Source organism: Aquila chrysaetos, chromosome 13 (genome assembly GCF_900496995.4).
Source record: "Aquila chrysaetos chrysaetos chromosome 13, bAquChr1.4, whole genome shotgun sequence".
Lineage (NCBI taxonomy): Eukaryota > Metazoa > Chordata > Aves > Accipitriformes > Accipitridae > Aquila > Aquila chrysaetos.
This window is the reverse complement of record NC_044016.1, coordinates 28730289-28753686: the sequence shown is the minus strand read 5'-3', so window position 1 is coordinate 28753686 and position 23398 is coordinate 28730289. Positions and strand designations below refer to the sequence as shown.

Sequence of the window (23398 nt, the reverse complement as noted above, 5' to 3'; positions counted from 1 at the left end):
ATTACAAATTGAGCTTCTGCAGGCTGGTAGGTTTCTTCAGTGGCTCCTTCCATTGTTCCAGTTTTACAAACAAGGACCTGAAGCACAAAATGATGAACATATGCATTTGAATTCTAAAAATTGTGGATGTACCTTGGTGCTTCTCCTGCTGAGTACTCTATGTGGGCTTTAAATAAAGGACTGACTTTACCTGCTGTTGAGTATGTGTCTCGAAATCCAACAACCTAAGGTTTTCAGGGATTATTTTTCCTTTTCTAACTCATAGAATACAACAATATCAGAATCAAGCTTGACTTTAGAATACCTGAAGAGACACTGAGCATTATTGTTTTCTAGGTTTCAGATATAAATATAACTATTTTTCTATTATTTTTCTATAGGTTTTACAACCTGTAGAGGTGGTCAAATTAAACTAAATTTACAGCTAATCCATGTCCAAGAGTGAGAATTAAATTGAAACTTTGGATTGCTGATTATTTGGGTTTTTTAAATAATTAAACTGGACCATTAGTATAGGTAAACTAAACTATTATTTTCAATAACCAAACTAATTTTAATTTTAGTAACTAAAATGACAAAGTGAGGAGTAAAGAGCTAAACAATATGTACGGTTTGAAAAAGATCAGTGTTGCTACTTTGTATTGGATTTTAACACAAGGGTTCTGTTTATTATAACAGTTTGTTACCATAGAAGTATAAACTGAAAGGTAGCAATGATGACTTCGTGTAATATGTTATATTAAATAAACTTGTCCTGTTAGCGCTGCATGCAAGGCTTTATTTACATTACAGTAAGCTGTTTTCTGCTGCATTTACAATTCTGCTATACAAATAAATTAAGGGATCGCATGACTGTATGATTTACTTTCTCCCCGCAAACTGCAAAACGTTAATATTTTAAAGCATATTTGCTTGAAGTGGTTACATTAAATTTTCTGTTGGGGCACCATCAAACCTACCATCTAAGAAAGGAAATAGATGAAAGTCAGTCTTATCTTCTTGTTCCTATATTTAAAGATGGGCAAATATTAGGTACTGTGTTTAGAATTCAGTGCTATTGCAAGCAATATTGAATAACCCTTTAAAATATTGCAGGACAGGAATATAACAGATGAACAGCCACAAAATGAAATAAATTTAAAAAAGCCAGTACAATCACACACAAAGCTTTGACTGTTTGATCTTCTATGTTGTACAAATGTGCTTTTTTGGAAATCGGTGAATTTATACTTCAGCTTTTGTCTTGCTGAACAAATGCAGCTGAGTGAATGATTTGGCCCGTAATATTGGTGGTGGTGGTGATAGATAAGCTGTGAAGGAAAAACTGAGTCTGAACTTCCAGTCCCAGGATAATTTGCAGGGCTGATAAATTGGGGGGTGAGGGTAGGGAAGAAGTATTTCTGTTTAGATAAAGGAGCAGATGTTGTCTGCACTCCAGGTACAAAGGCCGCGGAACATCACAGTCCAGTCTGTTTTTATATAATATTGTCATTAAGATACATACTTCCGACATGATACAGGTATAACTCCTTCTGTGAACATCTGTTCCTTTAAAAAAAAAAAGTGTCAAGTATAATTTCGTTTCATATAAGGATAGTGCTCGTAGAATTAATTTGAAATATCTTGATGTAAGTATTTGGAGTTAAGCTCTTCCTCTTTCTCCCTTCTTTCACTAAAAGCTGTTTGACAAAACACAGGGTAACCTATTCTTTTTGTAAACATTGCCTCCTTGGGTTGCTCAACCTGATGCAGTTCCTATTCATTAGGAGCTGACAGCCTGGATCCTGGAAGGAGAGAGATGCTACTCTAGCATGCAGCTGACTCCCTATGCAGGACACCGTATGGCGAAGTCCCCCCCCATGAGGGCACATGGCATCAGGTGTTCTGAGCCACCAAATTCAACATCATTTGAAGTTATAAACTACCTAGCTAAAACATTTACGGGATTTATAGTTATTTATCTGATAAATATTTGTAAGTAATGCAGCCCTTTTATCTGCAGAAGCTCGCACACTTACAGAAAATGGTACATATCTGGCTTCCATGATGGTATTAAGCATTCATAGTTTTATTTCCAGTATACATAGGAGCACAAGAGAAATGCCAGCTCTGCTATGCTCAGTTGATTGTGCTGCGAGCCACACTTAGCTGTTTGTGTTCTTCCCAGCTGGACGTGTTTCTCAGTTACAACTTTGTGTTTTGTGTATCTGTGGTGTGGTGTTGTCGGTTCCAAGGGCCTGTGTGCTGTTCAGTCTGTTTTCAAAGAATTTCCTCCAGTGTTCAGATTTGGTTCAATGCTTGTAAAAGGCAGCGAAGTTGGCGGGATTAATGCCCATGGAAACTAAGCATTGGTATCTGGAAAAACTCTAGCTATTCCTATAGTTTTAAGTAATTGGAGGAGTGGGAGTAGGAGAGAGCACTCTCTTATGCCCTGTAGTAGATCACTGTGAAAATGTTACGCTTACTTTTATTAACTATTTGCTTACATTTTTCCTTCTTTTATTTTTCATATTTTTCCTGTTCTTTTCCTGGAGCAGTGGGGTGGGGGAATAAACTTGCAATTCTGTGAACTATTTTTCTCAGCTGTATACCCTACTTAATACTTAAATGCTGATCCTATGTTTGTTTTTTTTTTTTTCCAGAATGAGCCTCCCATTATGTTTCAATGGAACAAAAAACTTGCAAAGAATACTGATAAATAAAAATAAGCAAATCTCACAGGAAAACTTAGAAATTACTGAAATGTGATTTAAATGTTACTAACCTAGTGGATCTGCTTTGTCTGAAAGCACGTTAAAAGTATGATATTGTTTTGATTACTGTAGCAAAGTTATAGTAGTGTGAAGTGTTTTTAAAAGAAATATTTTTTCTAGTTTATATAAAGGCTCTTATGTAACTAAAAATGGACTATTTGGCTACGGTAACACATTTTCTCATTTGATATATCGATTTAGTAGTCATCATTAATATTATATTGAAGATTTTTTGCATGAAACAAGTAATGCAAAATCCCTAGGGCTGAATATCAGGTAATAATCACGTAAACCAACCCACCAAAATAACCCAACCAACAAAAGAAAAAATAAGTAATGATGTGTAATAGAGGAAGAAGCTACTTTTTAGTGTTCTGAGTTGAACATAATGATGACTTATCTGGGAAATTACAAATTATCAGAGAGCGATTGCTGCTGATTTGAAGTTTCATTAGAAAATACTATTATTTTGCCATTTCTGGTGAAGGTGAGCTGAAATGAATTGTGTAATGTGTCTGCAGCTCTGTAAGCTGTCATTCAAATATAAATTGATACTACCTGACCTCTCTTCATAGTTTCTCAGTCAGTAGAAAACCTAACTGAAAGCAGAGCTTGATACTTTATTGCTATATGGCAAAATATTAATAAGCCTTGTAGGAAGGCTTTATGCATTTATCAGATAATGCTTACAAAAAGCTCTAAATCTGGCAAATGTAGAAGAGTTAGAAGACTTGGAAAGAGTAATGTGGACAAATTGGCTTTCTGGTATTGAGTCTCGGTGTCGATGGACTCCTAGGAGGGTGCAGGGCTGCCTGTGGTCTGGGCCATCTCCAAAAGCCTCAGGAGTTGTCTCACTTGCCTTAGCATGTCTTAAGTAACACGAAGTACCTATGGTTAGGCAACAGAAATGACCTTTAGATGTCTATCTTATTTAACAGACCTATAGACACTGAAATATAGGTGTGGAAATCTCAAAGCGGACCTTGCACTTGGAACTTGAAATTTTTCATTACAGCATAAAGCAAGAACATATTGCTTTTTCTTCTCCCTAAAAACCATTGCACAAGGTCAAGTTTGCTGTCAGTGTTTCTGAATGTGAATACATTTTGTAGATTTATCACTGATATTTTTTCTTGAGTTTGTTTTTTTTTTTTTCTATTGTTATGACAAAAATTTGGAGTGCAGTTTGTGTCATCAATGTGAAAACACTGAGAAAGTCTGACCCAGGTCATCTCCCACCTAGTTCAGAATTCCCCTTATGTACTTTACTTTGACATATACATGTGTAAAGTTTTTTCTTTCACTGCTTAGCTTATGGTTTTATCCTTTCAGAAGAATTAAAGGGAAAAAAACCCCATCATTTTTCATGACTTCATTTAATCTCGTTATTATCAGTGTTAAAGTGTCAGTACTTACATGAAAAGTTTGCTTCTTGCACTGAGATGACTTTAGAATATGTTTTCCTGTATCTAGAGTTGGGCATATTTCTGTGCGAATGTGTTATTTTTTTTCAAAATAAATTGTTCTATCATCTTGCTCATTTTTGTTGCTCCAACCTATCTGTAGCAGTTTACCAGCCGCATTGCTAATGGAGACAAGCTTCAGCTATCCTAGTATGGGTGGAATCGAAATACACTTATATATGAAGGGTCCCATTTTTATACTTTATGATGTTTTTATGTGGTTTAAAATTATACTGGCTGTTCTCTAGTCCTGTTGCATAACATTCAGGTTTCATTTTGAATTTGAATTAATTTCCTCCAGGGCTCTTACTACTGTTGCTTTTCAACTTCTCCCTGTATACAAAATTATTATGAGGACCCTCAGGTAAGAAGGGCCTGGTAGTGCTAGAAAACCGAAGAGCAGAGAAACAGAGGTCAGTTCTACCAGGGGAGCAAGAAAACGTTTATGTCACTAGGGAGCTGCAAAAATCTCTGAGAGACGTAGAGAGCAAGGTTTTTTGCCATTGCTGTAGTTTCTTTCATATCTAAATCACTATTAGTTTAAAGACTTTGTTGTTAAGAAATAGTCTGGTTTTGTAACATTGCCTTTTAGTGTTGCATAAGTACTGAATATGTAAGTATTCCCTTTAATTGATCCCCCCCCCCCCCCCCCCCCGGAAAAGGCCAAATACAAGTACAAGGAAATGCAATAACATATTTTTTGGTAAGTATTAGCCAATGGACTTTTTCAGTCCAAACAGTATGCATTAAAAACATCTGTTATTGATATGTAGCTTATTGACATAGTAAATATGTTGTCAGTGTCTGGACAACTACCTATAAAAGTTTTATGGTGTCTATAGATAATGTTAAGATGAAGTGAGATGGTGAGGAATTTACCAGACTTTTATTCCACTGTATAAAGGAAATGCAGGTTGTTTCTACTGTTTTGTTTTGTGGGGTTTTTTTTGTGTGGTCAGTGGTGTGTTTTGTTGGTTTTTGTTTTGTTTTGGTTTTGGTTTTTTTTAATACTTTTTAGTAAGTATAACCATTTATTTGTAATATTTCAACCTACAAAAGAGAATTTTGGTGAATTCCCTGGGGAGATGCTTACTATCTGCATTATTCTTCTAACTTTTCAGCCCTTGTCCCTAACTGTTAATTGTGGTAGAATATCAGTACCTAATGAAAAGGTAAGACAGCCAATTAATCTATGTAAAGCTATAAAACTATATTTCTGTCAAAATATCCAAGGTAATACATGTCCAGAAGTTATTTTAATTTAGAAATGTGGTTTTTTGCTTTGTTGTTTACCGTTGAACTCCATATCGTAGCTGGTGGCAAAATGCTCCATGGAGTCCTGCCTGTTTGTCTCTTTCAGTTAATGTTTTGGTTACACTTGGAAAATATCCGTGGATTTGGGTTTGGCCCTACAGGGCGCACTGATAGGCCAGGATGCTCCTTTCCTGTGCAGAGAACAGAAGCAGGGGATGTAAGGACTCAAAGAAGAGTGCATGTTCTAAACTGGGAATTAGGCAGGGAGAAAACATAAATAACAAAAAAAGTGTTAATTGATAAAATTTCTTGATGGATACTTAGAGGTTTTCATGCGACTGATTTAAAAATTGCTCCTGTGGTAGCAGCTCAGCAGAGACAGCCTTTGTGCCCCAGCCCCCTCCCAGCAGACATGCACACTTTTCCCCATCTGCTTATCACTGCTGTCAGGGAAATTTATCTTGTGGACTTCATATGAATCACGTACAGGTACTGGAGGAAGAAATTTCCTCTGTGGTTTAAGCAGCCTTTCACGTGCTGTCATTGATTCCTGCCTGGGCCAGTGATAAACTCTTGTTTCTCTTAATTCTGGCTTTGCTTGAATTATGCAGTTTATAACAGTACAGATCATTATAAAAATAAGTGAACGTTAAAAGTGAACATGCATCGAAAATCTTTAGAGGGCTCTTTATTATCCAAAATATAGTTTTTATCAATGTATGCCTGGTTTTATAAGAAACTTCCTATCTAGAGGCTTTTTATATCACCGCTGTCAACATCAGACAATTCACCTAGGTTTTTTTTTGGTTTTTTTTTTTTTACTTTTTATTGTTCTTAAAAAGTCACCTTTCCCATTTCTCCTCAACTGATCATGTGAAACAGTTTTCAGGAAGGTGCTGCGTGTGGGTGCGATCATCCACAAAGTACTAGGAGGAACTGTGGGTGGCTGCACTGCCGGCATCCTGCTTCTCACTGTACCTGAGGGCATGGGGCTGCTGTCCTCCCGGCAGTTACAGATGGGATGCTTCAGAGTTGAATGGCAAATGCCTGTAATTTTTAATGGGATTTGGCTGCCAGAATCTCTTGGGCCACTTTTAAAATTTTAAGCTGTGATTGACTGTTTCTTGGGAAGAGACTTTCCCCAAATACTGATTTCTTATCGGCTAGAGGAAAGTGGGGTTTTACTGCGCTGGTTTTTGAAGCTCAAAGAATCAGACTTGACTGGCAGTATTTGTTCTACATAAAATATGTAATCATATAATTCTGAAGGATGATGCTGTCTGTATACTATATACCAGTCTTTTCAAAATTGTTTCTGTTGACATACCTGGTCTGTTCTTTGTGCCTTTATTTTTTTAATTATATCAAGTGCCCTGGTGTATTATTTTTATACCTCATACTTCATGTAATATTAGGCTGAAGCATTTACCGTAAATTTCTGATCTGATACAACAACATATACTCCTATTATTTTCTCTATATTGTCTTTTTTCTTTACATTTACATTCTAGGAAATTTCAGGTTGCATGCAAGAAAGCTCTCCTGTTCATCGCCATGACCTGTGTAAACAGCTAGCAGATAGGCTTTGATATCTGGGTGCAAGTCTAACCTTACAACAACAGGATCAATTAGCCATAATCCAAGGTTTCAGGCAGGATGGGGAGGTGCTGCAGGGAAAGGTGTGCTTCAGACACATGGGCTAGCGGGAGGCAGGGCAGTGTTCAGGAAGGTCAGGTCCCCTCTCCTGTTCATCCTTTCTATTAAGTTCACTGGTAATTCAACATAATAAGTAAATACCAAAGCTATATAATGACACTCTCTTTAATAATAAACCAAACCTACCCAGTTCGGAAGAAGTCAAATTTCAAAATTACTAGCGGGAAAATTATGTCAAATATGACATTCATCTGAAGCAGAACAATTAGGGTTGGGTGTTTTGGTGTTTTTTAATAATTATATAAATAATATATGTTATAAAAGTGGTGAAACAGGGAAAGAACAAAGTGGCTGGGTACTGCTTTTGATAATGTGCTAAACTATTAGCCCGGTGATGAGGGTGGTTATGCTAGACAGAGTAGACTCAGATTCAACTCACCTTTTTGTCTAAGGACACTTGAATGCGCAACTCCCCTCTCTGAAGAAAGTGCTCTGTTAACCAGGCTAGAAATAACTCGGAAATAAGGTCTGTTGTGCTGCTCTGTATACAAAATTAAACATTTGAGGAGCAGGGACTGGAACCAGATGTCTCATTTCCCAGGTGACTAATCTAGCCACCAGGCTAGAGAGTTGCATTTTCTCATTACCCCTCCCTTCCTCCTTTTACATACAGTTTATACATGGGAGACAGTACCAATTGGCCTGTAACATGAGAAATTATCACACTGGCGCATAATTTTCCACAGGGTATAATTGGACCATGCCTAATTCAAGTGCAGGAGGGAGTGACTAGCCAAAAGATATTTTGGTAGGTCAAGCACCAAGACCTGCGTGGTTCATCATAGAGACAAAGCGTTATTATTTTTGCTTTATCTGAGGAATTTTTGTGCCCTTGGGGTTGCCTTAAGGAGCCAAGAGACGTTCAATTCCAGTCTGAAATGAAAAGAATATGAGGAAATTGCCTCCTGACCTGCATTAGGAGGAGTGTTGCCTGCAGGTTGAGGGAGGTGATCCTTCCCCTCTGCTCAGCACTGGTGAGACCACATCAGCAGTGCTGGGTTCGGTTCTGGGCTCCCCAGTACAGGAGAGATGTGGACATACTGGAGCAAGTCCAGCACAGGGCCACAAAGATGATTAGGGGACTGGAGCATCTCCTCTATGAGGAGAGGCTGAGACTGCTGGCACTTTTCACCCTGGAGAAGAGAAGGTTCAGGGCGATCTCATCAATGTATACAAATACCTGAAGGGAGGGAATGAAGAGGAGGGAGCCAGATTCTTTACAGCGGTGCCCCCTGAAAGGACAAGAGGCAATGGCACAAGCTAAAACCCAGGAGTGAGTTCCTGTCTGAACATCAAGAAACATCTTATTACTGTGAGGGTGACCAAGCACTGGCACAGGTTGCCCAGATAAGTTGTGGAGCCTCCATCCTTGGAGATACTAAAAACCTTACTGGACATGGTCCTGGACTACCTGCTTTAGCTGACCTTGCTTGAGCAGGGGGGTTGGACTAGCCAATCCCCAGAGGCCTCTTCTGACTCAGCTTTTCTGTGGAAAAACGTGTGGTTCTGCTATCTTCTTTTACTCACCTATACTCATTGACCATATAAACATCATGTACCTAGGTTTCTTGTTCTGTCAGATTAAGATGTGAAATCTATAAAAAACCCAAAGGCAACAACAAAAAGAACCCAAAACACAAAAAAACCCCACCAAAAAAACCCAAAAACAGAACCCTGAAAAAAGTTAAGACGAAGATGAAGTCTTCCCTTAAATTCCTAGATGACAGAAGCCAATTAGACTGATGATATTAGTGTGATTACATAAAGCACAAGTAACTTTTGGAGCTTAGATAAACTTTGAGGAGTTGTTTGAAATGAAGTTTCCTTGGCAAATGCTTATTTTAGCTTGTGTTGACTTCTACTTGCTTTTGGGATAGGGGATTAGGTGGCAGAAGAATCTGTCCTTTGAGTCTGAAAACCATATGCAGGTGACTTGAAACATTGTTTTCCTTATCTAGACAGAGTAATTCTTGGGACAAAAAAAATTTAAAAAAAAGAAAATCTTTGTGAGAAAAGGTAGAAAAAGTGTGAAAGCAGTGGGTTCATTTCAATGTTAACCTGATGGCTTTTGAGTCCCAGAATACCGCAGCAGTAAGGAGCAGCACATGTGGTCCTCATTCCCAGTGCATAATCACTGGGAATTTTGGTATGTAGTTTGAAGAGGGAAAGCTGTAGCAACATTTTTTTATATTTTTTTTTTTCCCTTACCTCCCTGATATTGGGTGCCATTAAAGCTGCAATTATAAACAAGGCTTCAACAGAGAAAAATGTAAATTAGTTTTCATTAATGTATTCAAGGAAAGAGAAGATTTTTAATAGATTCTCTTAAAAAATTTAATCGTAAAGCGCATCTTGCTAAAATTCTGAGCCTCTCTGTTCCAGTGTGATGTTGGGAACCCACTTCTGCTTTGGAGGGTCTTTGGTATGTTCGGGTCTCCATGATCTGGTCTCCCATGGCTGACTTAAAATGCAACTGGTATCAGTGGAAAGGTCTTTGTTTACTTTCAGTTGGAGCTGGATAGTGTCTCTAATGATCATAGGTTTTGCCTGGGAAAACAGTAGTACATAGGATATTTCCACGTGCTTCTCTCTGGTTGAAGTGGCTTGAGCCCTCCGACACTGCAGGTTTTGTCTCTATGTTCGAAACCAGGCTGGCTGGGGCTGTTCCTGTGTTAAAGATTTGGGCGTCATTCCTCTCGGCAGTTCCTTGATAGCTCACCTGGCACTTACCACCTACTGCTTGTCCCTGCGCGCGGTCGCCTCAGTTGTGATGCAGAACGGCTCGCGGGACTGTGTAACAGGCTATAGTAAAGCATGGCTGGAGGCTAAGAATAGGCATTTTTACAGAGCTGTTTTCCACCTTCATCACTGCCTTGCCCCAGATCACTGCCTTCCCCGCTGGGCCTGGACGCTTGAATTGGTACGAACACTGCAGTGGCTGCCTGGTGCCCACGCTGCTGCCGGCGGAAAGGGCTCTGCGGCCCACATATGGAAATGCAGACGCTAGACGTTGTATGCCATAGGGAATCAAGTGAAGAAATATTGTATTTCTGAATGCAGTTTGCAAGCTGTGTGTATATATTAACTCTGTATGATCAACAACCGTATTTCTAAGAGTTGTCATTTTGGTCATCTGTACAAAATTTAAGTGTCACGCTGTGGAGCCTTGGGTTTTCTGTGGCTCTGAATATGTTTTGACACCTTCCCATGTAACTAAGCGGTTACTTTTGTCTTTCACCATCGTATTTTCCATTCTTCCAGTGAAGATTTCTGTACTTCATCAAACTTCATAAAACATGGGATTCAGACTGACAACAGAGCAAGGTGTGAGTCCTGAACATCATCTTTCAAATTCCTTTCTTTTAAAATCTCATCCTCTTCCTCCTCCCATTTTATTAAACTGAATCCTTTGCAATTATTAGGAAATACAGCCTGGGTAAACTTGACATCATAACTTGCAGACAGAGACATCAGTCATGAAGACATACCTTGAAGGGGGTTGGTTAATATTTGATTATAGTAGACAGTGCTTCTAAGTTTATTGACTCAATTTGTTAGCCAATCTACTAGTAAATGAGGTAGCACATACTGAATATCAGAGTGGCAAGGTCTGTCACTTTAAAGTTTTTTTTATGACATTTAATATTAATCGTAAAAAGAAAAAGCCAAATCCTCACTTACACTACGTTCCGAAGGAGGAATGTCCTTATGGCTTTTCTTTTTACATCCTTTCAATGAATCTCTTCCTTCATTTATCTTAACTGAAGGAAATCAATTGTGTCATTTTAATAGCTATCAGCAAGCAGTCTGGGACAGCATAGTTGCTGCTTATTTACACTTGGTGCTTTCATTTCAGTCCTTAGTGGTGATTTTTTTTTCTTAAGTTCATTATTGATAAACCTAATGAAAAGTTGATTTTTTTTTTTAAAGATGGAACTGAGAAAGGGAAAAATTATGCATTATATGTTTTATTACAAGAAGTTTAGAAACAGGCAGATGTGCATACATATGTGGGGAAGAAAGGGAGCATAGGTGCTAAACAGAAGAAAATTACTTTTTTCACCTATTAATTTTGGACTACTGCTTAGGCTATCCAGAAGCTGGGTACTGAGGGACTCCTAAGCTTTTCAGTATCAGAGTAAGCAATTTTGATTGCCAGCAAAGATTTTTTTTTTTGTCAATCTTCTTTAATACCTGTATAAAACAAACAATTATAAAAGGGAACATTCAAGAGCTGGAATGTGTTAGATAAGTTAGCTAATTCATATTTCCTCAATACGTTTCATAATTTTACTTTGTAGTAATAAAAAATAGTGGGCAACAGCTGAACAAGCAGCATAAGTAAAGAGGAGAGCTTCTCTATGCCTGTATTATCTGTTAGTTGCAAATTATAATAGATAGAACAAAATCAGTAAAATAGCAACATTTGAATTGCTGAAGTTTCTCTTTGTAGATTAAGGGAATTGAAAGTGATGGCCCTGTTTGACATCAGATTGATGAGTCAATTTCAGCTAATTTCATTTCAGTGGTTGAAAATAGTTTAAGACATTTCCATGTTTTCCTTGAGAAGTATTTTTTTCGTTTTGTTGTTGATTTGCCTGCCTCCATGCTTTTCAGAGCTGCTTAATTATTTCCACTGAAATATTTTATGGCTAAACATTCTGATTCTTCACTTTTTTTATTGATAAGTTTCAACTTTGCTGGAAAGTGTAGATGCAAAAACGAAAATTAGTTTCAGCCTAACCTAATTCAAGATAGTTTCTTCTCTGAATATGTCCACAGAATTTTATTATAGGTCAACAAAATATTTGATGATGGTTTCCTGAGATTCATTTGAACTTCCTTGAACTGCACTTTCCGTAAGAGAATGTAGCTTGATATTTTAGTTAATTTTCAACAACAGCTACTTTTGAACTTCATTTTCAGTTAGTTTAACAAATGGGAATGAAACAATTTGTTATCTGGAATATCAAGGAATATTTATTATTTCAATCAAAGAATTCAGGTTATTTAAATATTTCTAAACTGTCTTATTGCTGTTGTACAAAATTTTTGTCAACATATAGAAATGTTACCACATCAGAAACAGGAACAGTTACTGTTTATTCTGCAACCTTGAATAATTTTACAATGGCATTCCAGCTAATTTCTTTTATAAACATCTATTTTCCTGGTAAGTTGCTTTTAACATGTTTCTTCAGTGATTTTAATCTTCCCTTAGCAATTGGTAATACATTAATTCTTCAAGTCGTTCACATGTAAGTTTTACTGTCCCTAAGGAGAAAAAGCTGTGCAAGAAGTATCCATTGTTAGTAAATCTTGGTTTTGACGTATCCTGAAAAATACAGAAAATTAGTGTCTGCAACTTGTTGGTCCTCCCAAGGGAAGGATTCTTGGAGTTGCTTAACAAGTCCTCTCTCCAGCTGTTCCTTTTCAAACCTGTGCTGCTGTTTATCCCTCAGCAAGGCTGCTGGACCGTTTGTTAGGTGATACTGGGAGTGATCATGGCAGTGATGGGGTTCATTGCTTATCTGAAAACAGGGAAGCCAGGCAGCAGCAAACTTTTTAAATCCACTTCTTTTCTGGACAGGGGGCTCATGGAGCTCTTCCTCAATGCAAGGTGCAGCCTGACCCCCTGAAATGCTTTGATTAATTTCTCTCCCTGAAATCACTTTCCGTCTCTCCTTTGGCATCGTCTATGAGCATACAGGTAATTTTTTAAGTGAGTAATTCCATTAGCTTTGGTAGGATAACTTGAATATGTAAAGCTAGACATACTTGGATACTTTATTGAATCAGGGACCAGATTTTTCATAATCTTCTCTTTATTTTTAATCTGAATGAGTGGGTCAGTCTCAGGAACCAGATGTCTTACTTTCAGAGCTCTGCACTTTGTCAGTTGTGATCAGTCTATACTTTTTTTTTTACCAACAATTATTTGATGTTTTTTTCTTCCAGTCTATGGAAGATAATGGGATTCTTACTGTGTTAACAGCTCTTTTAAAGAAGGCATAAGTAATAAACCCACCAAATGAACAATAGCTGTATCTCAGCAGTACCGCTTTGGGAAGTTGCAAAGTAATTTTTAAATTTCCTTTGAGATAAAGACAAGTAATTCTGAGGCGGCTCTTTGTAGGTGCATCTTGCATAGTGAGGTTAAATTACAGTAAGTGAGCTAGGTATTTAACATGACTTCTCTATGTTGTGCATGCCAGGGTGCCTGACATTACTAGAAAATGACATCAGGCTGAGTTAAGTGTTGTATAAAATATTGAAGAAACTCTTTTTAAGCTTGGAGAGTAGAAGATTCTTAGTGTGCATATTTCTTTGACCTAAGAGATGTCTATGTTGTAACTACAGGGGAATGTCCTCCAAATGGCATTATTTCCAACTATATGCAAATTTTGTTTCCTTTCATACTTTTCCAGAAATTTTTAGAAGCTTTTATATTAGCTTGTTAGTGTTTTGAGGAGGCCTAAGTGTATCCTGGAATAAACTACATGTTTTCATTCACTTGATGTTACATGTAGCCTATACAGTGTTAACATTCAGAATCCAACCAATCGTTTAAAATTATTCTTGATATTTACAGTTTTCTGTATCAGAAAGGCTGGTTAGAAGCTCATAAGAGTAAAGTAATTGCCTGACTTTGGAATGGACGTTAAGTTCCATTCAGGCTGCCACAGTAAGTTGGCCAATATTGCATAGCCACAGTATTTGTATTTAGAAAAGGAAACATTCACTTTTTTTTAAAGTGAGAACAAAAGTTGATTAGTCTGAAGTGGTGCAGTAGCCAGTGGTCCACTGCTAGTCTTTAATGTGTTTATTTTCACAACGTTATTGGGAGATCACAAATCCTAATAAGACTCCAGCTGTAACATGGATATAAGGTACAGAGACCATGGCAAAAATTTATAGGTGCTTAAAACCTATTTCAAGAGATAGATACTTTTGAAATCAAGAACTACCTCATCAAGAACTACCATTTTACAACACCTTATTTTTTCCCCTCAGTTGTTAAGCAAGTGGTAAAAACCTGGCTTGTTATGTCTTAAATTGACAGAGCAAGCTGGAAAAGAAAGAGCAAAGAAATGGAAACTTCTGAATACCTACTAGGGTTAATTGCAGGGTATTTTCTGAATTCAAGTTTGTAAGCAATTCAGTGAAAGTTTGATGCTTTTTATATTTTATTAGTTTCTTAATCAAGATACTGTGTTCTACCAGGTCTTAATAAAAACAAGGTTACAGTGGTAATATACTTAACCAAGTCTATAATCTTATAAGTTTCACAAAAGTAATGTTCCAAAAACTCATCTTGAGTAAACATTAATTGTATTCACTTCTGTTACTGCTTTTGATTAATTTATCACTGTTTCTGTTTTGTTTTGGCAAATTCATAATACCTGTAGGTTTTGGTTTACTTATTAACCTTGCTAAATACTTGTACCATAGCTTGCTTTCAGTCTTCTGGAAGTGTTGCTGAATTCCAAGTGGCAGTCCAAGTGGTAGAGTACTTATTGGATGGATCTTGTAAAATTTTTGAAAGGTAATAGTTTGAATTTGCTGATGAAAAGTACAAATTTGTAGCTGCTGCTTAGCACTCTTCTTATGTATTATCATACTAGCTAATACATATTAAATAAATATTGCCTGACTTTGAGCTACGTATTGGTGACTTTTGCCATTTGTCTATTACTCCTTGTTGAAGTACTAATATTTTATAAGAAAGTAGTTTTACTTTTCTTCCACATTGTAAAGAATGCTGGATCATGTGTTGTTGGTCAAAGGTTTCTCAGTATGTATGTACTGTATGTACAGTTACCTGTATGTGCTTCCTGGAGAAGTAGCCCATCACTGGAAAGATTTTTTTCAATTATAAATAAAATATTTTATTAAATTTGGTCCTTTTTAGTAGAATTAGTTTTTCTCTTAAAATCAGACATCAAATAGATCACATTCCCAAAGATAAAAATATCTGCGTGAAGGCAACTAGATGATAACTATTATTTTATCGTTTTAATGTCTTCTTTATATAGCATTTCACAGATTTTTCAGGAACAAGTTACCATGGACAGTTTTCCCAGTGTGTTTCATTAACTCATAAATACACCAGCTTATTGTTATCTCTTTCTTCCTTAACTAGTTAAAGTTCATATCTAAATTTTGTGGAAGAATGGAAAGATTATTTTTCGTGCAACTTTATTTCTTACGTTGATTCTTATATGAGATTTCTGATAAGAAAAGCCAGGGGGTTATCCATATAACGAGATAGTCACATACCTTTTTAAAAGTATATTCTAAGAAATAGGCCTGCTGTTCAATCTAATCTTTCATTTGCTATTTCTATAAAGCACCTCTGAGTGTTTCTTGAGCTTAAAATGTTCAATCCCATGTGCTGTCCTTTTGTCTCCTTTTTGTATCTTTTCAGGGTTTCTGATGTCTTTGAGTGTCAGTGTATCTTTCCATGCATTTCTTCATATTCCTTCTTCAGATCTGAATATAATTCTTTCCTATATATCTAATTCATGTCCTTCCCTCATGCTTTCCCTATTATTTTAGTATAGATTTCTCCTAGATTCTTCTTTTCATTAGATTTGTTTGAAGGCACTGTGATCAATCAATAAGTTACATTAAATCTCTTTTACAAAAATCTCTTCCCTTTCTGAATGACTGTCATTAATTCACAAAATGTTCTAAGATATTCTTGCTTATGTATAAACTATACAATTCTTATTTGTATTTGCAATTCTAATAACCTTGTCATTGTCCTTTTTGTTGCCATTTGGGAGTTTTGCTGAAAGAGTATATTCATGTACTGAATCTTCTGTCTTTAAAATCTGCATTCAAGTCCATTATGAGGCAGAATTAAAATAATTTTGGGAGTGTTAGTCTAGTCTTTTCTTGAATTTCTGTCCCATAATAAAGCATAATGCAGAATAATTGTCCTTTTCTGCTTCAGTTGGTTTGAGTGTCAGGGATACTGCAGGTCAAGGCTGAAGTACGTAAAAGCTTGCTCAGCACATCACTACTGTTTGTCTTACCACATTAAATTTGTCTTAATATATTTCTTGAGATCATTTAAAGTAAAAAGGAAACATTAAGCTAAACTCTTCATGAAGAGAAATACAGGAACGAATCATCCCATTTTTATGCCATTGTATAAATCCCCAGTACCATGAAAAATGGCATTTTTATCAACATTTCCTTGGTTTCAACTATGTATTCATCTTTTTGGTCTGGATCCTTAAACTGTAACGTTAAACTTGATAACTCATTTTGGTCATTACATGGTCTGTTAATGATTGCATTGTTTCACATTTGCTCATGTTCAGGACTTACAAGTATAAAATATAGATACATTCTTATGAAATATAATACTTAACATTAATTACTAATTCTGCTTTGCAATGCAGTAGTCTTGTTTGAATGCCATCATCTTGGGTAAATACAAAATGATTAGGCTGTATTGGCAATTCATTTAGTTTTACAGCTTTATTATGCACTCCTAGGTAACGAACCAGTTAAGTGTGGCTTGTGTTATCTGAACTCACAAAGCAAAACAGATCAACCTTTTATTTGTTGGTGACTAATCCTGATGCTTTCTCACTGTTACACTGTACTTATAACATTGTTTTCTAATGATGCAAAGTATAATTATAGATATCAGAAATTGTTGAAGCCTGCTGCAGTTGTTAATGATGGAGACAGCAAAGTCTTGATAATGTTCATATAACAGAGACATTTACGAAGGGAGAAGATAAAGAGCCAATAGGGTAGATGGCATCTTCCAGGTCCTTCCTGGAAGAGTAGCTGATTCGCACTCTCATGTATGCTGGTGAGCGGATTACTAAAGGAGGAAATGCTGTAAATGCTGTGACAGTGTAAATTGCACCAGTTGTCTTCTCAGTTAATACACAGGAAGGAAGTGACACCTGTGAAGAGGACACAATTTTAAAACCTTCTGTGTTTTATCTCAGGTGGCAGCATCTAATCAAGGGGTGTGTTCATTCTTGCAGGTATGTTCTCTTTAGCTTCTGTGCCCTGCTTTTTTTCAGCCCACCTGGTTTACCCCTCTCGCTCATATGGGCTAGAATCCTTGAATTTTCATGCTGTTCTCTCTCTTCTGTTTGAAGTGTGGATTTAGGATTTTTTTGGGGGAAAGGGATCAGATTTAGAATTTTTTTTTTTCCCCTAGTAAATTCCAGAGACTGCCCATGCAATTCAGAAATTTCAGTAGCTGAAAGGTAAAAGGCTGTTTTATTTTCTTCTGTGATACAAGCCACTAAAGATTTTTATTACCATTACATCCCAAATTATCCTTTTGTTACTCCAAGCAGGTATATTTGTATGACTAAATAGAATTAAATTCTCTGTGACTTTCTCCACAGTGAAATCTACTTGGTGACAATTATATTTCTCTTACAAAGGTCCGGTGCCGTCAAAAGAACGATCTAAATGGATGACTGTAGGTGGTTATGAATGTTATGGTCATTATTAAAGTATTACTCAAGAAGAGTAGTTGTAAATGGCTTTCTGGTCATAAACTTTATTTTCTGGATATATTTTTCTCTTATCACTAAATGAGGTGTTTAAGGTCCTACGCCATTGCTGGTAACCTTAACCTTTTATTAACAAGAATTTCAGCAGTTTATTTCCTTGCTGATTCTGCTTTTAATCAGAAAGAAAAATATTCGTATTAGTAGTCAAGTTGGCAGCTATGATTATTGTTTTAACTTACTGTGCCTAAGAACAAGTAAAGGGTAACCTCTAAGTAACTCTTCCTTTATTTATAATAAAAGGGGTTTTATGGTCATTCGTGGAAGTATGGGGAATATTTTATGATAGAGCTGATCAGAAAACAAATCACAGCTGTGGACTGTATTTTAAATGCACAGGGATTATTCTAACATTAGGCAAAGAAGGAAGGCCTAGTGTGTGCCATGGGTTTGACTCTTTTCCTCTCCCCCATCTACAACCAAGCTCTTGTCTCTTTAAGGAAGCCATTGATGTTTTAGAAAAGCTTTTATAAAGCTAATGTGAATAACTGTCTTTTTGGTTACAAAAAAAGCAACAGAAGAGGAAGGATGTGTTAAGAAAACGGCTGCAGATTAAGTAATTGTCTTCTTTTTATAAAATAATTCTGTAACTTGGGCTCAGTTCCTTCCTCTGCCTGAAAGGTATTTCCTCCCTAGGACGGTGCAGTGACTGCAAGGCTGTAGGAAATTTAGGTGTTTTTAAAGGCTGATTACAGTTGGCAGTCCTCTTAATTTCTGCAGGTCATACTGTTCCTGTTATTGCACTCTTTGCAAAGGGGGGAAAAAAACCCAAACCAAAAAGGGAGGTTTTTTGGGTATGCAAGTGGGAGGAGCTGTTCCAGGGACATTTGGGCAGGTGTCTCTTGTCTCCCATGTTGGGGAGAGGAGCCTGGATGCTCAGAGAGCCGATTCCTCATCCCTTTTCCCTGGTGTCAGCACACGTGTTACAGCAGAGGTGTGCAGGGGTTTGGCAGGCAGCCCCTCTCCAGTTCCTTCCATCGCGTGACCACACTGCATGCCCCCCCTGCCTTTTTTTTTTTTTTTTTTTTTCTTTCACTGCCCCCAGCCCTTCAACCTTTGCTTCTTATCTGCCTGAGTTTGCCACTTTTCTTTTTGGCTTCTATGAGAATTATTTTTTCCCATTCAGGGGGCTTCTTGGTTTTAATTCTAGGCTGGCTTAGGTTCAGCCAGACCCTAGTTCAGGTTTTTTGGCTGCTAGGGGTTCCTGACAGCCCCTAGTATAGATAGGGCTGACAAGGTGCCTGTTCCCTATCCCATCTGCATGGCTGCAGGTGATCTCTCTAGAGAAGGCCAGTGCTTTTCAGATCCTGGGGGTTATACATTGAGTCAGCTTTAAAGGTGCTCAAAGGCAGGACTGCATTCCAGAGTTTGTGCATTTCAAAGACGTTAGCTGGATTTGTCAATCTTAAGAAATACTGCTCAGTTTGTGGGGCTATGTTTTGGTAATAAACAAGCTCGTACATGAAACACTGCAGCTCCCTTGCACTCTGGTGAGGCAGGATAGCTGTCACTGCAGAGTGGCTAAATAATTGTGTGTTTTGGAGCACCTACGAGTCCATCGTTACTTATGGCAGGGATTTGCTGTAAACCACATAGATGAATTCATCTTGCATTCAAAGTTGGGAAAAATTATCCCTAGTTTGGCGGGTACCCTAAACCATTATTACATTTAAGATAAATCATTACACATTCTCAGTTCAAACCTGCAGTTTCAGAATTGCGGTGGCAACATCACTGCTGTAGGTAATGCCTAAGAAAAAATGGCCCAAGTGATTAAAGGCAAATGATTGTCAGAAACTTATAAAGAAGGGAGGAAGAAGAAAAAGAAAGGAAGCATACTATTTAGACTACAATAATATAAATTTGGACTGCAGTGTGTGGATACATTCCTTCAGACAGCTGGGGCGGACACAGTTTTTTATTCTGAAAGAGATACCACAGCCAAAAATGAGAACAGTTACTTTTTCTTTTCCCCAGAAAAAGAAAAAACCAAATTTTTTTTGCTGTTCTGGTTAAATTGTTTTCTTTTACTTACTCCAAATTGTATTTTTAATGTACAGATGATGCCAGAACGCATACAATACTTACGTATAATACCAGGACTGACTGCATCATTATTAAAAATTATCAACAGTAAGAGATGTGCGTGATAATCCAGCATGGATTTAAATACATGAATCTGTGCTATTCTGTAAGTGTACATACTTTGTGAAACTGGGTGCAAATATGATAAAGCATCTAACCATTTGTGGCTGTTACAGTGCTGTACAGACATATGTGAAAACGAAGTTAGGTCAGAAGTATTGCGGTATTAGTAGAAACTGTCTGTGAGCTTAAGGCTGAATGTAGACACATTAATCATTTGCAGTTTCTTATTCTGTGCACTTTGCATATGAAGAGACTGGGCTTGAAGTTATGTTTTACCTACACTGTCTGTAATAACATTATTTGCATTCTCTTTATCAAGGGACTTATTTCAGAAAATGTTAATTCTTAGTTGTTCTTCCAAAGCGAGCTGATCAGTCTTTGTTGTTCTCTGAAAATACAAATGGAACAGGAAGCCATATATGGTGCTTATTTAGGTGTTGTTGCATTTTCCCATAAAAGATACAAATTTTAGCCATAGATCATTGGTTAGGGCTTTTTCTTATATTTGAGATAAGAAGCTGAAAAAGTGTGACTCATATAAAAATGACAGTTCTTTGTGTTTTTTTCCATCCACAACAATAAACACTAAGTATTAAAAGGTACTGCAGCTCTTATTTAGAGTCGTAGCAGCTATTATAAACATCCTCTTTGCTTTCCATGTTTTTTTCTTCTCTAAAGTGTGAGGTTTCCTTTTGCAGGAAGAGGGATAATGACTATCTCATTTTACCCTAGGACCATCTGTATGCTTATCCCTTTTAACTGTTTTCCACAGCATCATGTCTTAAAAAAAAAACCAAAAAAAACCCCAAAAACCAAAAAAAACTTTTCACTTTGAATAGTTGTTGGTTTCTGTTGTGTTTTGTTTCTTTCCCCCCCTAAATACTTCCTTTCTTCTTGAGGAAATCTAGGTGATCTAGGCTAACTCTTTTCAGTGAACTAGCAATGCTCAAGAAATCTGGTGTCAATGGTACCCACACTCGGGGTACCATCCAGCCTGGCTCTGCTTTTCTAGAGTCCTTTAGCAGTGATGCTGAGGCTAGTACTTTTTGGCTTGTGTACCCATTGTTATACTTTTAGCAGGTGTTTCAGTCTCTTGTTCTGGCCACCAAAAGGACTGGAGGTTATACAGTATCTGAGAAAGTTACCTGGGAGAAAGTCTTGTCAAAATGGAAACACTCTTGCCAAGTATCTGTGCCAACAAATGGTATTTCTGACTAGAAAGACTCTGACTAGTTATGATTGAAAGCTGTCTTTTTTTCCTTACAGTTCTGTGTCTGAGCGCTGTAGAAAGGGATGGCACAATACTAAAAGGGCTTGGTTTACCTTTTGTTTCCCTTCTGTGATTACAGTCAGTATCTTCTTAGCACATAAATCTAGCTGAATTTCATTTGCAAGATGGGCATATGTATGAGGAAAGATGTGGACTAATGTGTGATACACTCTGTAAAATGTGTGATGTAATTTTCAGTTGTACTATGCATCAACTTCATCATTTCCAAAGGTTTTATCTTCCAGTTACATTTTTGAAAGAGGTTTTTCTGACTCAACTATATTTATCTCCAAACTTGACTAAGTTATGTAATTTATTCAGATTATATTCAACTCTGGTTAGATTTCTGTGACTTTCTTGTACAAGTTACCTTTACCTTCATTTTTTAAATTTAATGCCAAGGGAAAAAAGAAAAAAAAAAAAGAAAAAATCCATGGGCAAGATGGTTTCCAAACTCGGTTTTGTACTTTTGCTTCAAATTCTTAGTTAAGATTCTCTCTGGTTTTTGTTTCAGTATGTTGCCACTTCAGGGAAAAAAGGCTTGCCTCATTGCAGTTTGCTAGCATGCCCCTGTGAATAGTGAAACTGTGGGCTATTTGAAAGAAAATTTGTGAGAAGTGGTGCCATGTGCTGAACAAGGAGCTGAGTGAGCTCTGTCCCATCCCCATCTGGAGAAGCAGCATCCTACTACCCAGTTGGTGCCTGTGAACTGGCAGTCCCTCAGGGAGATGGCCTGAAATCAGCTGCCTTGTATCCTGCGGGGAGCTGGGGAAGTGGGAAGGAGCGGGTGGCCTGGCTGCGTTTCCTTCCTCAGCAGCTTCGTGCAAGAGTTCAAAACTTTCTGTTCCAGTATGTGCAAAATGTAGTTGCCAGCCCTCTCCTGTGGAGCACAAATGTGCAAATAGTAATCCTGAAAATAGTACTTCTGCTTCTGCGTAGTAGGGTTCTTTTGGTTTGTTTCGAGTTAAGAAACTTTTTTCCTCTACTTTCTTTTTGTGCTTCCTTGTATTTCTGTTCACAGTGGCATATACTTCTGCAAGTTAAAATGGGGAATGTCTCCATTCATTCTACTTCATTTGTATGTAATGTCTTATGAACGTAATTTCCTAGTGAATTTTCTTTCCAAATATGACTTGAAAACACATTTCTTCTTTGCCTTTCATCTTAATATTTCTTCCTATCTTTGATGTATTATTTAATTTGGCAATTTTATTATTTAACACCTGAGAACATGCTGGAGTACAATTTCTGAGAAGCCCACTGTATAGACATGCACACTTTAAAGCTGGTTAGAAATTATCTGAAAACAGACAAACAGCAAATATCTTTTGGATATGGAATCAATCATTGGAAATTGACTGAACCTAAACATTTCATTTTAAATACCTGGGTTGAAAGAACTTTGCCAGTTTGAAGGGAGGAGTCTGATGAGAACCCGTCAGTGACAGGAGCTGTGGCTTTCTTCAGATAGACAAAAGGAAAGTTTGGGGAAAAAAAAAAAAAGGGGGGGGGGGGGAAGGCATAATTTTATTATTGAACAGTCAGTAATGACAAAGAGAAAAAGAAATCATTTCTGGCTCCTTGCTCCTGGTTCCTCAGAAATACCATAAAAACCGATCAGAAATCAACTCACGGTTCTGATTCCACGGACCTGAGTCCTTCACAATAAATAGCTCAAGTGACTTAAAGTCTAATTTTGTATATGCAAAGCAACTCACACATGAAACAGAAGAGAGAAGTGAATATTGTTAAATAAAGATTAGTATTTGGCATTGAGCCCATACTTCTGAAAGCACCACTTGCCTATTCCTCTGGGATCAATGGTGAGTACCATCCTAAAGCAGTGGCAAAATATCAATTTAGTCCTAAGATTCCCCAAGCCACAGCAAGGTCTCCAGGAGGAGTTATGGCTTACAGCTGGCTGAATTTCATTCTTAGACTTACTCTATATCAGAACAGATCAGTGTTCATTGCAAATGGGTCCCTTGCTTCTGGAAAATGCCAGCAAATGGTAATTTTTCTGTTTATCTGTTTATGTGGGATATCTTTTGCCTTGATTGTCTACTAAACGTGAGGACTAAAGAAAAAAATAATTTACAATACCTGTTTAGAATATAGTTGCAGGAAATGACACCTGACTTTCTCAAAGGCAGGTAGTAAAAATACTATTGCTATGGTCCTCCTCCACGAGAGATGACTTTTCTGCAACACTCCTGGTACATCTATATGCACAGTGTT

General features: G+C 37.2%; 1 protein-coding gene across 3 annotated transcripts in view; it reads left to right on the top strand.

Annotated features, from left to right (window-relative positions):
- Positions 1 to 23398, top strand: part of CHRM3 (cholinergic receptor muscarinic 3) — a 283661-nt gene that overhangs the window by 36085 nt on the left and 224178 nt on the right. Inside the window, exon 1 of one of the 3 annotated variants that reach the window (XM_030036072.2) lies at positions 10458 to 10510. The exons of the other annotated variants lie outside the window; for them this stretch is intronic. The gene's annotated coding sequence lies outside the window, so the exon portion shown is untranslated. Of the gene's footprint in view, positions 1 to 10457; positions 10511 to 23398 lie in introns of those variants that run through there. 3 annotated transcript variants of the gene reach the window in all.